This window comes from Syngnathus typhle, linkage group LG16, assembly GCF_033458585.1.
Source record: "Syngnathus typhle isolate RoL2023-S1 ecotype Sweden linkage group LG16, RoL_Styp_1.0, whole genome shotgun sequence".
NCBI lineage: Eukaryota > Metazoa > Chordata > Actinopteri > Syngnathiformes > Syngnathidae > Syngnathus > Syngnathus typhle.
Window position 1 is genome coordinate 5,856,727 of NC_083753.1, and position 15,679 is coordinate 5,872,405.

Genomic DNA, 15,679 nt, shown 5'->3' on the forward strand with positions numbered 1-15,679 from the left:
AAGATTGTCAAACATGGAGGACATCTGTGCAGATAAATAAGAGAACCTTCTGGACCTGAAGAAATTGCACATTCCCAAACTGTAACTTTAAAAAGCTGCTACTTTATAAAGGACACCAATGTACTGACAGAAACCATGAAATTAAAAATGAGCTTGCCACGGGCTACCTTGATCCGGCCGGCAATGTCGTATATAGGAACCAAAATAACGCTTTTGTGTGCGTGTCTAATATCCATATGTCCACAATCCATTATCCGTATCCATCGTTACGTGCCAAGTGTATTGACACAGAGAAAGACAATGCAATGCATACGCAAAATAAACAATGAAAGACAAAGCGCAACATCAACAGCTGCGCTTTTGCCCTATAACAGCTTTAATCTCATCAACAAACAACATTAGCATAAATTGGAATGTATCAATATTCTTGGGTTTATCTACACTGCAACAAAGACTCACATAGTCCAGATGAATGCATGGAATTCTGCCTTGACACTTTTAAATCGTGTGCTTTTGTATTTCCATTATCGCCGCCCCCGCCATTCCTAATCGTTTCCGTGTTTTGCATATGTAAAAACCCATTGAATGTTTTATTTATTTATTTTTTGGTTCAAAGATGTCAGATATCTAATCTGATTTGAATACGCTTGAATAAAACTTGAATTTATACTTCATTTGAAACATATTTAAATGTCCTAGTTCCTCCATACAAAATGTTGTTTTCCACTGACTCTCAAACTCCCATCAAGCAAAATTGCACTTGTCAATTGTGGGGGGGGGGGGAAAAGCTCACTTAGAGGCATGTTTTCATAAATAAACAGCTAATGTAATATTTATTTGTTGCATTTTCTACTTGATGGGGGCCAGACTATCCAGAGATTTGGATACAAGCAATTAAAGATCATTTTCCACAAGTAGCCTTTAATCTTGTTCTCATTTTTATTTTATGATGGAAATTTTCCCACCACTAGAAAAAAGATAATCAAACACATTTGCAAATATAAATCACCTGTATGATTTCATTTGCGATAAGGTATTTAAAAAAAATCAAGTCATTGTAGGGGTGATTTTTTCTCAAGCAATGAGGCGGTGTTGATAACGCTGTCTTTAGTTTGCACATTGATGATATCAGATGGATTCTTCCTTCCTCCAAACTAGCTGTGGATTTGTAACATCTTTATGCAGAATTGAAAGGTGAGAGAATGGAGCTATTCTTAAATGAGGAGTAATCCCACATGGATTGCACCTGCTCATTAAACTCAATGGTGCATATGGAGTTTTTCTTATTGTCAGGCATCAGGTATCACATAAAAGCTGGATCTCACTAACATTCTGCCACACTGACAGTGTTGTCTCCAAAAGTCTCCAGGCTGAAATAATGACTGCAACTCTGCGGATGACAGAGACTCGACAAATTGTTTCGTCTCAACGGTGTTCCGAGGGTTTTTGAGGGCAACCTGCAGCCCCCCCAAGCGCTGCACTACTTTTTTTTTTTTTTTCTAAGGATAAAAAATGTTTTAAGCACAGCCATCTGTTGACATGATAAAGTTTCCCCGTTTTTTTTGTCACAAGGACTTTCAAATGTACCAATATGCTTTGTCCATTGTTTTGTTTCTTGTTAGCACACACAGAAGCGGGGGAAACACATCCAGCACAATAAAAGAGATGATACCATTATTCTCATCTTATTTGTTTTATTTTGCAATAAACTCGATCTCCTATCGAATTTTATCTAGCACCGGCTTGTGCTATTCATGTCCTTATAAAGCAATAGGATGTGCGTCACGCGCCTTCAAGAGCTTTTATGTCATAACATTGGGAGTGTTGCTCATAAACTTTATGACTGAAATATCCTAGGCCCATGAGGGGAGGGGAGGGGAGGCATTTTTTGCAAGTGAATTCACATGACTATCCAAAGCAAGTCTAAAATAAATGAAATATATAAGAAACATTTGCGTGGAAAAGGCTAGACACTAGAAGGTGATTAGCCTTTAATATGGCAGAATGTCACTCTTGTCAAAATACTAAAATGATCCATTCATGTCCCAAGAAAAAATCCATCAGTGGTCATTGCTTGGGCTTCTGGCAGATGTCCCGGCGACCGGCATGAAATACAGTGCATCATAAGCTTCGACGTGACCAATCTTGCCATCGTGTTGTCATCCGTAATGTCTGGCTTTGCTGCAGCCTTGAAAAAAAAAACCTCCTTTGATCATATTTGGTGAATTCATTGAAAATGCAAACTATGGAACTGCACATCAGACGCATTTTGAGTGCGTTAAAAAAAAACTAGCAAGCATATATATGAGGCAAATGATTTGTAAAATTGCAACATATTCATGAGCCTCCAGGAGTCCAGCACCGCATAGTAAAAACGTGATGAATGTGCCCAGTGTGCTTTATTGTTAAACATTCAAAAGGTGACTCATGTTTGCTTTCTCAAGAAAAGTCCACACAACATATTGAAACACCGACCTGCTCGAGATTCTATTTACTCAGATAGTGAAAGCACACCCACCCACAGAGACATAGCGGACATACTACAGCTATCATCCGTGTGACTCCTCCGGTCCGTCTTTGAGTTGTGCTCCTCAGCCACAGCTCGGCATTTTTTTGAAAGCACCTCGGAATCTTTCTTTTTCTGTTCATTTGCCTTTTGTGAGACCTTTGAGCATTGTTGTACAAGTGATGACTCACTCATCCATCATCTTTGTTGTGTTTTGTATGCAACAAAGTGGAGGATGAAACGTGACGCTCATCTCGTGCAGTAACGAGAGCTTATGCATTGTCTCAATGTGCCGTGTATTAGTGGAAGCATTCAGAAATTGCAGCTCAGCAGGAGAATATTCATGCCAATTTATGAATGCCTTCTACTGCTGGCATGGCTGATTTTCCATGGAGGGTCACTATTGAGATATTTGCGACGCTGACAATCAATCAGTTCCTGTCACGATGATCTTGTATTGTCAAGAGTCACTGCACATAGCATGTCTTGGGAAAAATGATGCAGCCACTCATCCTGAAAGCTCTTTTCTTACGTTAAGCTCCTCTGGCGCAGTGGGGGAAGCAAGCACTGAAAGTCCAAGGCACCCTGGATATTGGGGAATTTCCAACAATACTGCTTACATTTGAGCTATTCGGGGAAAAGGATAAAAAGTCCATTCCATTTCCACAATAATGCAATAGGCCTAAGCGATAAACAGTAACGGCTATTTCTGTCACTGGCCTCGCCGATTAGATGTGATCAAATGTCAAATATCCAACTCCCGGGGCAGGATTGAGTGTCTGAGCACTTTTCGCTGTCCATTGCTGTGGCGAGCTCTTTTACTATTGATTTAGTGTTTTGCACCTTGCGATGTGGTGGGAAACTTTGGAAGAGGCTAACAGTGATTTCTTCGCCCCTGTTAATCGAAATCAAGCTCACAAATTGAGCAGTCTGTTAGTAATACACATCAAGATTTGGGTGAAAAAAAGTCCAGCGGCTTCTGGACACAACTGGGGACATAAATGTCTCGAGGGATTGTTCTTATTAGGGACAAAACACGGGTATTTCCTTATTTTTGGCCATATTCACAGTAAAGCCAAGGGCTATTTGGGCTCAATTACCATTGACGGGCCCTGTGTTTTTCTTCTCACTTGACTCGTTTCCATTGAATGGCTTCATGAACCGATTCCCTTCAACGCCAATAAACGCTTCTTGTCTCACTCCACTTAAAACAAAAAGGACAAAAGATGGATTTTTTTTTCCATTCTCTTCGAGCAGCATGGTGCATGACAACGCTTTGAACAAATTAACAACACAAGAAATATTATTGCGCATACTTCAATTTGGGCGACGACTAATGTAACATTGAAAGAGGAAGATGCACATTTGTTTTCTCCAGCTTTTCCTCCAAATGACTAATACTTGAGTTTGTAGAATATAATCAACGGACTTATTTTACAGCACATCTAAAATCTGCGATAAAATGTTTGGAATATTCCCCTGCATGCCCAAATGTACTTCAGGGCAGTTTATTTCAAGTCATTGCTCCAAATGTACGCTACTTCATTCGTCCAGGTGGGACTTTAGAACAACGCGTTAGGTTCACTTAAGGAGAAAAAGAAAATGACTTCTGTGAGAAGAGAAGAGATTTTCTCATCGAGATGAAATATATTAGGAATGATTTGCTCCAGCTACTTGATCTTACATTGATGACAGCTAACAACTCAATAGTAGGTAGCTCGACACACATTCTTCATCTTCTGCTCCTTCTCCTCAAAACAATTGCCCGAGTCAAACCTTTTGCTGAAATGATTGCATCTGGAGTGCTTTTTGATCATCTTTATTTAAGATAAAAGGAGATTGAAAACACACAACATGGGTCTACTGAAGTCCACTGAGCAATCACCTGTGTAACATGACGAGGTCAGATCTGATTTAGTTGGAACTTTCCCACCAGAATTTTGATCAGACTTCAAAGTAGTAGACGTCAATTGAGTGCTATCTTTGAACAAAACGTGTGGCCATATTTTCATCTTCCATGAAGCCCCTGGGGCACACGGCAAGATTTGGAAATTGTCGGCCGACTTCCAGACTATGAGAGACCCTACCTACGCGAAAAAGCGGCAGAAAAAAAAGGTCAAAGGTCAAAAGAGTGGAGACCCCGTCAGAAATCGGTGAAATCTCAGTGACTCAATCCCCTTCAACCTTTTATTTGATTTTTTAAATCTGAACTTTCTCCAAAGCAAGCCTTAAATGTGGCATCGAATGTATCGCGCAAGGCTTTGCGTGTCGTCGGCTGCACTAATTCAAGCGCGCACTCAAGATGAAACATTAGATTGCTTATTTTGCTTCAGCTAATTGCTTCCGTGCTCCTGTGATGACAGCGCGCGCCGCTGCTGACTCGTGCTTGCAGTTTGCTCACAACAACCAGTCATCATAGTGGTGCAGATGGTGAGTTCCATTTGGAATCAATTGTTTATCTTAGGTTGGGAGAGCTGTTGAAGTGATTGGCCCAGACGCCGTGGTTGCTGAGCAAGGCTCTCCTATTTGTTCTTGATGGACTGACTCCAAACATGTGTTCAGTCCTGACCACAGTATTCTGAATACGTTACTGTTATTAGATTTATTAAGGAGAGGATGCAAAATACAAACACATGCTTTTAGTACAATGTAGCCTGTTAATGAATGCCGCACACGTCACGTCACGAGTAAGCGTTACTATGAGATCCGAATATTCTCCCACTATGGATAGCTTGGATATTTGTAAGCAACCAAAACAAGTCACTTGGTGAAATATGATTTTAGGATCATAGAAATGGAATGGGATGGAAGCTCTATAGAGATCTGTGCATAAATGATGGCAGATTTTAAATGTGAAATGATTACACTTCAGAACACTATTATTATAATATTTATGGAAAGGCTGAGGAGATCATTTCACCCCCATGCCGTGAGACTTTTGAACTCAATGCGGGGGATCTATCCGTCTATCTACCGTAGTTGTTTCAGGAGTATAAATGAGAAGAGTTGTCAACGTCTAAAGTATTTGCATATCCATAAACGATGTAAATGATAAAGGGCTCTGATTGTCAAGTTGACATTAAAAAGTGTGAGAGGAGTGCAGTGATATTAAAAGAGCTGCTATCAATTCATCAAGGATGCCGCCGAGAGGGCACTTCAACTTTTCGGGACATTTTCTTCCCAACTTCCGCCTTCATCAGAATTTACAGCAAAGTTGCGTCCCACACAGGCTTACAAAGAAGTAACTATAGTATTTCTGTGAGTGGAAGATATCGTGAATGTCTGGCTTGCTGAGTTGGTGGTCTAACTTGAGAAAGACTTCTGACATTTTGGTGTCAGTTGTGTTGTGTTGCACACATCAGTCAATGCGGCACAACGTACGGCATGCTTTGCAGGCGCCGCGCGCCCATAAGTAAACAAAACATTTGTCAAAACATTGTATCAAAAGCGGATCTTGGCTATTGTGAATTTGAGGGGAACATTTTTCTTGTATAGTAAAAAAAATACACATTCCTTGGTAGAATTAAAGAGCAACAAAAATCCGACAAACAACTCGGGAGCTTAGGGAAGTGAGCTAATGGCAAATCATTAAAAACAGCAATCGTCCCAAAATGTCTCACACCTCATTTAGAAAAAAACAACCGTTTTTTTTTATTTTTGTTTTTTAAATGATTCCCTCTCTCCGTTTTCCATGATTCATTGAGTGGCAAGAAAATGAAGGGAAAACATCCACAGGGCATAATTGCTCATTGATTTGGCGTCACAGTTTGGAGCAACATTTTGCAGCTTGCACGTCTGATTCACAGCCTCAAATTTGGATCAAATCACCAGTTTGTTCTTGTACACTCATTAGGAGTAAACCCATTGCTTCCTCACCTCTAATTACAACGTACAGATTGTAACAAACACTGTTGCTGGGTTGTTGTTGGTTTTTTTGGAAAGGTTTTTGTGCAGCAGGTCCTTTGTAATGCAACCAATCTAATATCATGTTATGGAATAATGCCACAACACAATCCCAAAAAAGGACCAGTTTTCTCCATTTAAATTGACCTTCCACGTTTAGTGGCGTACAAATACAGCCAATTCAATGGGGCTGTAGAAGCTATGTAATGCAGCAAAAATCAATGTAGACTCTATTTAGGGCCACGCATTGCAGTTTGGTCTTTTTCCGTTTCGTGATTAATTAGGACTGCGCATTTAACTCTCTTGCATCAGTTAACACACACAGCCACAGCCACAGCAGTTCACTCAGGCTCGCTTCCTTTTTTTTAATTTATTTTTTTGCTGGTGAGCAGCGGGGCCCCAAGGTTAGAAACAAAAATGCTTTCGCTCCAGAGATCTAAAATGAAGAGCTCGTCATGCCGCTGCAGAGTGATAAGATTCAGGCTCTGCTGGGGATGTCACGGCTGTGAAGAAGCTGTAATTTAGAGAGGATTTGAAAAGCTTATCTTTTCAAACCCCCTGGGCAAAATGAAGAAATATTGGGCAAAAACAGACCAACGCAATATGTCATTGTTTTGGTGAAAGATCTGTCATTACACAATGTTGTTTATTATTGGATGTTTCAGAAAGTGAGTGGTTGGGTTCAAGTAGCACTGCACTGGCATGATTCATTGGATTTTGAGTGGAACGATATTAACTAAAAATTAGGGGGCCTAGCTCACCGAGATTGCCTGTGTCCTCTCTGTTAAACAAAAAATGTTCTTTCTAAAGGCTCCGTGGTTCCGAAAAAAAACCAAATCAATATGATTTGTGTCAGGTTGTATCAACCAGTTCATATTTTCGCCTGAGTCGTGCTCGTAAATGAGTTGACAAGAAGGCGTCACAGTGATCACTATATAGAACTATTTGTAGAATATTAGACTGTAATCAAGACATTTATAATATCTTAAAAACCCGATGTGCTAGGGGAAAAAGGAAATACGTATTCACATGACCGCTAGGGTTGACTGTTCCGTAAACATTGTGGTTTCTGGAAAAGAACACACCGCAGCAAATTGAAAGTACCAAAGTCAGTGGCTCGGCTCGTTCACACCTGCTCTGCGCGTGGAAGGAATACTGTGTTGGCTGGAACTGCTGAGTGTGTGTGATGAATGGGCCCCCGGTTTAAAGCAGGGGGTCAACACAGTTGAAGAACAACAAAATTCATGAGGGAGAGCCGGATCAGAGGAGAAGCTACACAACACACTTCTCTCACATGAATTGAAAGTGAAAGAGCAAATATTCAAAAAGAAAAGGCCAATTAGAATCTGTTGATATCTTAGTTAGTCATTGATTAGTTGCTTTTCAACTTATTAGTTCCATAATATCCACTATTACCTATCATCATTAGCATTATCACTCTTAATTAGCTCATTCAAAACAAATGAAAGGAACTTTGGAAAAACAACAACGCAGTAAATGATTAGGCAGGTGCTCGGAGTGGGGGGGGGGTCATAATTCATTTCTAACACCACTTCCATTTGATGCCAAATTGATGTCAGGAGCATCAATTAGTTATTTGAAAGCAAACAACAATCTGCAGCCGGGAAAACAAAAATCACTCCACTATTGATTATTTTAGAAGGGATCAAACACACATGAATGTTTTCACCTGCCTCCTGCAATCAATCGCGTTTGAGCATGATCCCATTACAGCGAAAATGAGCTCGCTCCGCTTTTGCGATCAAACTCCATTTTAAAGCCAACACTGGATGGAATTTTACAATCATTCTCTATTCTGGTTTGTATATAAAAGAAGGGAACAATAATGGACTGTCAGGAAAATGGTAAATGTCCTCATTGGTCTCTGCCCTCTCCATAATTTCACATGCGAAACAACAACTTTGTAACATTATCTGAGAGCCTTCTTTGCATGTGGAGTCTCTCCCCAAGGTAAAATTGGCCTACTTCAGAGAGCATCCTCCGCATCCATCCATCCATCTGTCGTAGCCGTAAATTGCATTTGCCTGCGATAGCAGGTTATCTCGTCTGTCAAAGCAGGCCTATCAATTTCAGCGTGGAAGCCTGAACAGAGGGCATTAACCCTCAAGCATCATTTTGCCATCAGACATTGCAAGCCGTGATCTCAACCTAGCACACCGACACCGGGGACCATTCTCTTCTGACTCTTGGCCGGGAAAAACAAAAAAGACAGAATAACAATCGGAGCATGCTGAATAAGAAGGACTCCAAATCTTTTTTCACTTTAGGGTATTCCTATGAAAGTGAAATGAGCGCAAATTTTAAAGGCTAGTATCGCTACAATCTGTCATAGAGTAGAAAATGAATCTTTATGATTTAAGTTCAAAAAGATCGTTTATCGCGAAGGAATACTTTGCACAAAACAATACCAACAAAATTCAAATATTAAAGAATTTGCTATCAATAATATATCGATCTGGTAGATGCATAGATCATCAGTTAAGCTCATCAATCGGTTTTATACTCACTTGTATTGTGCCGCACAAACATTTGATTGCGTCATGAGTGAGGATGTTTTTATTTTCCGTCTTTATATTTTTTGTTCTGTCACGGTCAATCTGATACGGTCAATCCAATTGGATTTGGTTTTTGGGTGTTCACAGCTATTACTGATTTTCTCAGATAAAGGCCACCACTATTTCCCCTGCCGTCCAATGGGAGTCTGAGCAGGGAGCTATTTTCCACTTCATTCTCAGGCAATTAAGGTTGACTTTGCATGTTTGCCCACCACATAGTTAGCCCAGTGAATAACCCCGACCGTCGTGGATTTATCACCATTTCAATGAAATCCCTTCACATTGAATGAAATCACATTAGATGCAAGAAGTCATTTTGTGCAGCTTATGTTGTGTATTTCAATTCAATCGGCAGTTCTGGAAAGACTGCAAAGGTCAAATCCTGATTCGTCCACATCCAGATTCCAGTTTGGAAATGAAATCACTTTCTGCCACTTATCACCCAAGCGTAGACGACTAAGAATCAGAAGGCAAGAATGCAAACAACAAGCATTTGTAAAACTTGGTGAAGTTTGAGTCAGAATTTCCATCACTAATAACACACAGTCGGTACTTAGGTAGAAATTTGAACCAAGGCATAATCATACATGACTGGCATTAACCAAACAAATTCATTCACTCCATTTTGAGATCAAATAGCAACAATGCAAACCCCTAGCAACGCTGCACAAAGCGCATGCTCGCCAAAATATTTATTACTTGTGAAGGTTGGAATGAAGGGGAAACAAATTCAACGGGTGACACAAAGAAAGCCTTTGATGACGCACAGTTGCAAATGGAGAATAACAAAGCACTGAAATAATCACAACAAAAGAGGCCACGAGTAAGGAGAACATTCTTTTGCTCCTTTAATGGTGCAGCACCCAATTATTCTGAACAGTGCTGAATGACTTGACAAACGGGCCTTTGGCTTGGTCTTGAGCATCTTTCAAACCTGAGCTACCTGCCAGAACTAAGGTCGGTATGGAAGCGAACGGAAATAAACTATTCCTAAAAGCCCAAGTTATGAAAGATGATCTCACCAAAGGAAAAATATTTGTATCCAGATGGTAATGTACAATCAGAACGTAATAATTGGCGGGCCCGTACAAACGTGTGCAAGTCGGAGAAATGACAGCACGTCAAGTCTGCCTTTACTTGACACATTAAAAGCATAATAAGGACAGCAATTGAAGTGACTCCTGCAAAATGTTGACTGTCTTCTGCCTTAAACGCTTTAAGGGCCCGCGGACTGGTGAATGGCTCTTAAATGGGTGGTCACAACGTAACATTTATACTGTTGGCACTTTGAAATAGAAGGAAAGCTGTGTAGGTTTTCACTTGGACCCCTTTTGCTGGCAATCATCCGGCAACATAAAACGCTGTTCCATTCATTGTATATGTTGCCAAACTTGTTAGTGTCCATCACTGTTTGAATCTTGTTATCTCTTTAAAGCAATAGAATTTTATTGCACTAGCTAATGTTGTCTTTGGACGAGCATACTTGAAAGCAAATAGGCTGTATACTGTAAAACTAACATTGGTCTTCACGTACTGATCACTGTAAATGTTATAATTGCAAATGAATAGTAGTTCTTTAGGTTGGGTCCAATCAATTGATTATGGTTGATGAAACATTAATGATGAGTGTATCAACTTAATTCATCTGGGTTATAGGCACTAGTGTCATTTTACTTTGTCCAAACACATTATACTAAGTAGCACAATGGCTACAGTGTATAAATGAACTGCAGCCAGTGCTATTATAACCTTAAAGGAACATTCTGAATATTCTGTGAGGAATCATTTGTGTCTTCTGTCAGAATTTAGTCCATATCTGGACAAATGTGCAAAATGTGCAGGCACATCAACTATTTGACCATTCCCATCATGGTTGCATTAATAAATCTAGATGATGCATGCTGTCTGCAGTGAAGTCCCATGCTAACTAACAAACAGAAGGCAAACAAACAATATGAGGCAGGATTATCTTAAAGCATTGAAAAGAATAATTCAAACTAATATCCTTTGAACAAACACGACTGTGTGATGATTCTCATTTCTTTGCTGAGAAACACTTTTGCACATAACAGCTACTCCTTTTTCGATTGCCTTGCACTAGACAGTTCTTGTTTTTTAGGTTACATGATGTATTTTTATCCTGGACGCTAATGACTACTATACTTTGCTGCATGCCGTGTCCTCATCAGTGAGTCATTTAGCGCCATCCCGCTTTTGTAAATTCGTGGCTTTCAGTGCTTTGAGAAGAAATGATCATATTTTAGTTAGAAAATGAAGCCTTCTCTGAGGTTTTTTTCCTTTTTTTCAGGGCATGTTTGGAAGAAGATGAATGCCCCATTGAGGGAGTCAGGTGCTGCCTCCCACTGCAGCCCACACTCGTTCTGTGCTGGCCATGCATGATCTGCAAAAGCCATCCCGAACCTCCAGGCTGGGAGTTGCTATTGCGACCCTTCAAGGAACTGCTTGTAATCCACAAGATTACCGCGGGTGGGGGGCTTCACATGGCGCCTCGAAGTGGCTATCGATCCCATTATCAGACGCTCCCGTCCAATCTGAGTAATTATGCGCGTGCACAGCCTGATATTCCATCGGGACGTTAAGTTTGTCAACATAATCAACCATGAGCACGTCGGTGCCATACACACACCGAGGGACTTGACCAGACAATAGCCCACATTAATTAAACGGAGAGTATTAAAGAAGCGTTTGCCGCCCACCCCCCTCCCCTTTCACGTGCACACGCACATTTTGTAGACGCACAAAGCGCACCCAGAATTAGTATGCGTCAGCCACCAGCATCATTACATACATCGAATCCCACGCAGCACGCTTTCCCCGCACACAGCAAGGGGAGAGGGAAAAAAAAATAAAGAGACCCGCTGGAACTCGAACAGTCTCAGCAGTCTCCATCGGACTGATCCCATTGCAATCGGGTTACCTGTGATTAACTAGGAGCCAGCTTCCAACACACCTTCAACACTGCAGAATGCGTGCCGTGCACGGAAAACTACATTTACATATGAATGAAAGCGATCCACTCGCGTGCTGCATTATTATAAACAGATTGTCATTTGTGAGACTGCATGACAGAATCGGACATAAAGGTTGTTGGGTTTTTCCCCCACTCCTACCTTTGCAGACGGATAACTATCCATTACATGTCACTGCAGGCTGTATGAATGTTCAGTTGCCCTGGTTCGGCGCCACAGCCGCTCCCTCCGTCCATCTAGTCAATTGGAGATCCGTACCGCACAAGCACCAGCTGCCTGCCTATCCGACAGCATATTCGCTTCCTCACTCGAGCTTCTTCCTTAACGGAGGGAGAAAAAATTGTCACCGGCAAGATCTTTGATGCTCTGAAAAGCTGCACTCGCTGAGCGCCAAGCTGCGACGAGGAGCTTCACATCCTATTTGTAGTTTTTTCCTTGAAGTAAAAATAAGTAGATGCTTGGCTGCGCGCAGGGCTCTGTTAGAAAATTCCAAGCGTGATTTGAGAGTGTTGCTCCATGGCAACTATTTTTACTCCCCGCGGTGCAGTACCGCAAGCACAAGATGTCCTTGGAACTATTTTCCCTTCTCTGCTAAACGTCCATTCGATCCCCAAAGTTGACCAAAATGCACATTTTAGATCCACGTTTGTCGTCTTGAGGTGAAGGCAATGGGAGAAGCTGCTAAACCAAGGTGGCACACTCTTGGAAAGGATGGGCGCGCAGGCAGGCAGGTCAGTCCGCACAGGAGCGCATTGACGCAAACACTTGGAGGGGGCCGCGCGCGGGGAGTGCGCAATGGCTGCGCGTAAAACGACACCGTTGGCTTGCACGCTCCACAGCCTGCAGTGCCGTGCTGTGTGCAGGAGATTAAGGAGCAACCACGGATTAGTGTCTTCTTAGCAGTATTTAGCATTCACGGGAACAAAGTAGCCCATCAGGTACACTATCTGTTGTACTAAGTGCGCCGGTCCCTAAAACGTCCCTATTTTTCCCACCTTCATTTAGGTTCAAGTTCTCACGAGACGGAACCTTGGCTTTAGTGTCAACACTGTGACATTTATAATGGTGATGCTTTCAGCGGTGTTGAGCAGTGTCCAATAATACGGATATACGTACTCCACGTAGAGTAGATAAGTACCTGGTTTCTCCATCACTCGTGACCTCGATTGTGTAAGCACATCACGGCAGTTCTCTGAGCTCCTCGCAGACAAATGTGCTCTGGCTGGTTAAAAGTTGGTCAACCCCACATCGGATTGTAATTAATAGGACATGCAGTGCAATCCCCTCTATTGCCTCTTTTTCAATTGGATGATTTGCAAGCTTATTATACTATTTTTAAATCTTCCAAACTCCTTCAAATATGGCGGTTGTATAGTAGGATTCCCCCAGGTGGGACAATACTTTATCTTAGGTCATGCAGGCATGGTGGAATAACTCCAATATTTCATTTTGAGATATTTTAGGTCACACAAATAAAGTTAGATCTAATTTGTAATTTGTTGTGTTGTCCAAACCTCGAGCTCATCTCTGCTTGGGGCTAACACCCTGAGGCTAACCTGTGAGACACGAGTACAATGTTGGACAAGGAGGATGAATTCATGAAAGAATACAATTCCTGATGGACTACACCAAGCGTGGCCGACTGTACGGAAGAAAGGGTTCCAAAAGGTGTGCTGGCTGGCCGCTTATTTATGTTGGGTCAAACTTATGCACCTGTCGTTTCTTTTGTGTGTGTCTGCATGAAATAGAATCTCATGCCCGCTGGGGTTTGAGAGTAGAAAGGGGATCACGAGCATTTTTCACTCTAAAGACTCGGTCCTTTTCTTGGCTGAGCTTCTTATCGAGGCAGACAGTTGGAGATGTGGCCGCTGTGCTATTTATCTGCCTTTAGATCCTCTCTTCGCATGCTCTCCGAGCAACGTTCGGAGTTAAAAGAGAGTGATCCAACTAGGAAAGGACCCCCGCCCTCTTTTCTGGCAGCAGATACTTGGATCTGAAATGGGTAGAAACAACAAATTGGGCAAAAAAAAAAAGAAAAATTCCCCTTGGAAATAACTTTTTGGACTTTTTAACGTAATGTTGTGAGCACTCAGTGAAAATAAGCACTGGCCAACCGAGCAATTTTGCTGACCATGTCCATCCGGAAATGACCTCAGAGACCTTCTAATGGAATGGCTACTTGACGAATGTCGCCAAGCTCTTCTCTCGCAATGGTCTCCTGATCACCTCAATCAACAGCAAGTATTGAAATGGCTCCACTGCCCCAATATCGCCATCCCAGTAGAAAACCTTTGGGCAGGACATTTCTTTCATGAATATGCTGCTGACAAAGCTGCAACAACTGCTGTTCTCTTGGCACTATATCCTAATCGAGCCGCTGAATGTTTAACGATGCTCAAAGTTTCATATTTGCTGCAAAAATAAAAGTAGGTGGAAAATATTAAACTTCCGTTTTGTCTGCATTGTAATCTATTTTGTACAGTGAAAGAACTACCAAAGTGTGATGAGGCATCACTTCAGGAAATAATAAAGCAGAATTGAAATGGAGTCAAAGACCCCAATTTGCAATTTAGAAAGTATATGGGTTGAAAGACAAAGGAAAATGATGTCACCGTGTGTACCTCGGGGTTGTGCTAATGCTTCCAAACGGGCTAGGGGCAGAGGAAGAGGCAAGGACTAAAGTGGAAGAGGCTCATAAAAGGGGAATATGATGTCTCCAGCAGGTTCAATTTCGAGTGTCCAGGTACAGAAGAGCTGCGCTGCTGTTACACAACAGACAAGTCATTCCATTTATTGCTTCCTTTTTTACGCTCCCCCGACATCCCCATCCAGCAAGCAGGATGTGCGGAAACAGCCAGTCCGTAACTCCAAAGTTGAACTCGCCCAACACTTAACAGCTGCATGGGGAGAAGCAAAGAAAAGCCCAGTGACTTCACAAGACGCCAGATGCTTTCAAAGACCGCTCTCATTCAATCGGACGCTCTTAATGACTGTAAATCTCAAAACAAAGCAGTGAATGTTTACAAATTCAACATTCTTGCTGTTGATGGGCGGGGCACGAGGACATGGTGCTGTGGCATTTGGCTTTGCTAAGCTCTTTTTCCTTCTCATTTCGACTCTGTTATCTTGGACGTTGATGCCAGTGGGCCCGCCTCCACACCCACGGAGACAGACCCGATGAGCAACAAGAGGGTTCAGTCTATTCATTCCGCTTTGAAACAAACGAGCCCAGGGGGTGAGACCCATGTGCACAGTTGTCATCCAACCTGTTTGGAGGTGAGGGAGGGAGGGAGGGAGGGTGCAAGAAAAACAAAACATGAATGCCGGACATGGCATGGCAAAATGGAGCTTGCACACCGTGTTAAATGTTATTTTTAGTACATGTCACAGGCTGGAGAAAAAAGAAAAAAACATTGTCTGGACAATGTTGGTGTAGCCGTTGGCTTGTGTGAACAGCCACCCTGTTTCAGCTGTGATATAGTTTTGCTCAACAGGATAAAATGGGTGAGTCACTGGTGTGGAATTGCCAAGCTCGACACTGACGTCCATGAGAAAGGCAAAATAATACAAAGCCGTTTGATGCAGTGCTCCACTAAGAAAGGACGGAGGGATTACAGATCACCTGTCCATCTTAAATATCAAATGTGACAAATCCAATACTCGATTTGGGAACTATTTAACTTTGCTGCTTAGTCTCATTTAGA

The 15,679-nt window shown here is 41.9% G+C and overlaps 1 protein-coding gene across 1 annotated transcript in view; it reads right to left on the minus strand.

Annotated features, from left to right (window-relative positions):
* The window catches only part of LOC133169747 (leucine-rich repeat and fibronectin type-III domain-containing protein 2), a 49,168-nt gene extending 36,442 nt beyond the window's left edge, over window positions 1-12,726 (minus strand). The window contains exon 1 of the mRNA XM_061302177.1: window positions 12,117-12,726. The gene's annotated coding sequence lies outside the window, so the exon portion shown is untranslated. The remainder of the gene's footprint in view (window positions 1-12,116) is intronic.
* Between the last annotated feature and the right edge of the window lie 2,953 nt (window positions 12,727-15,679).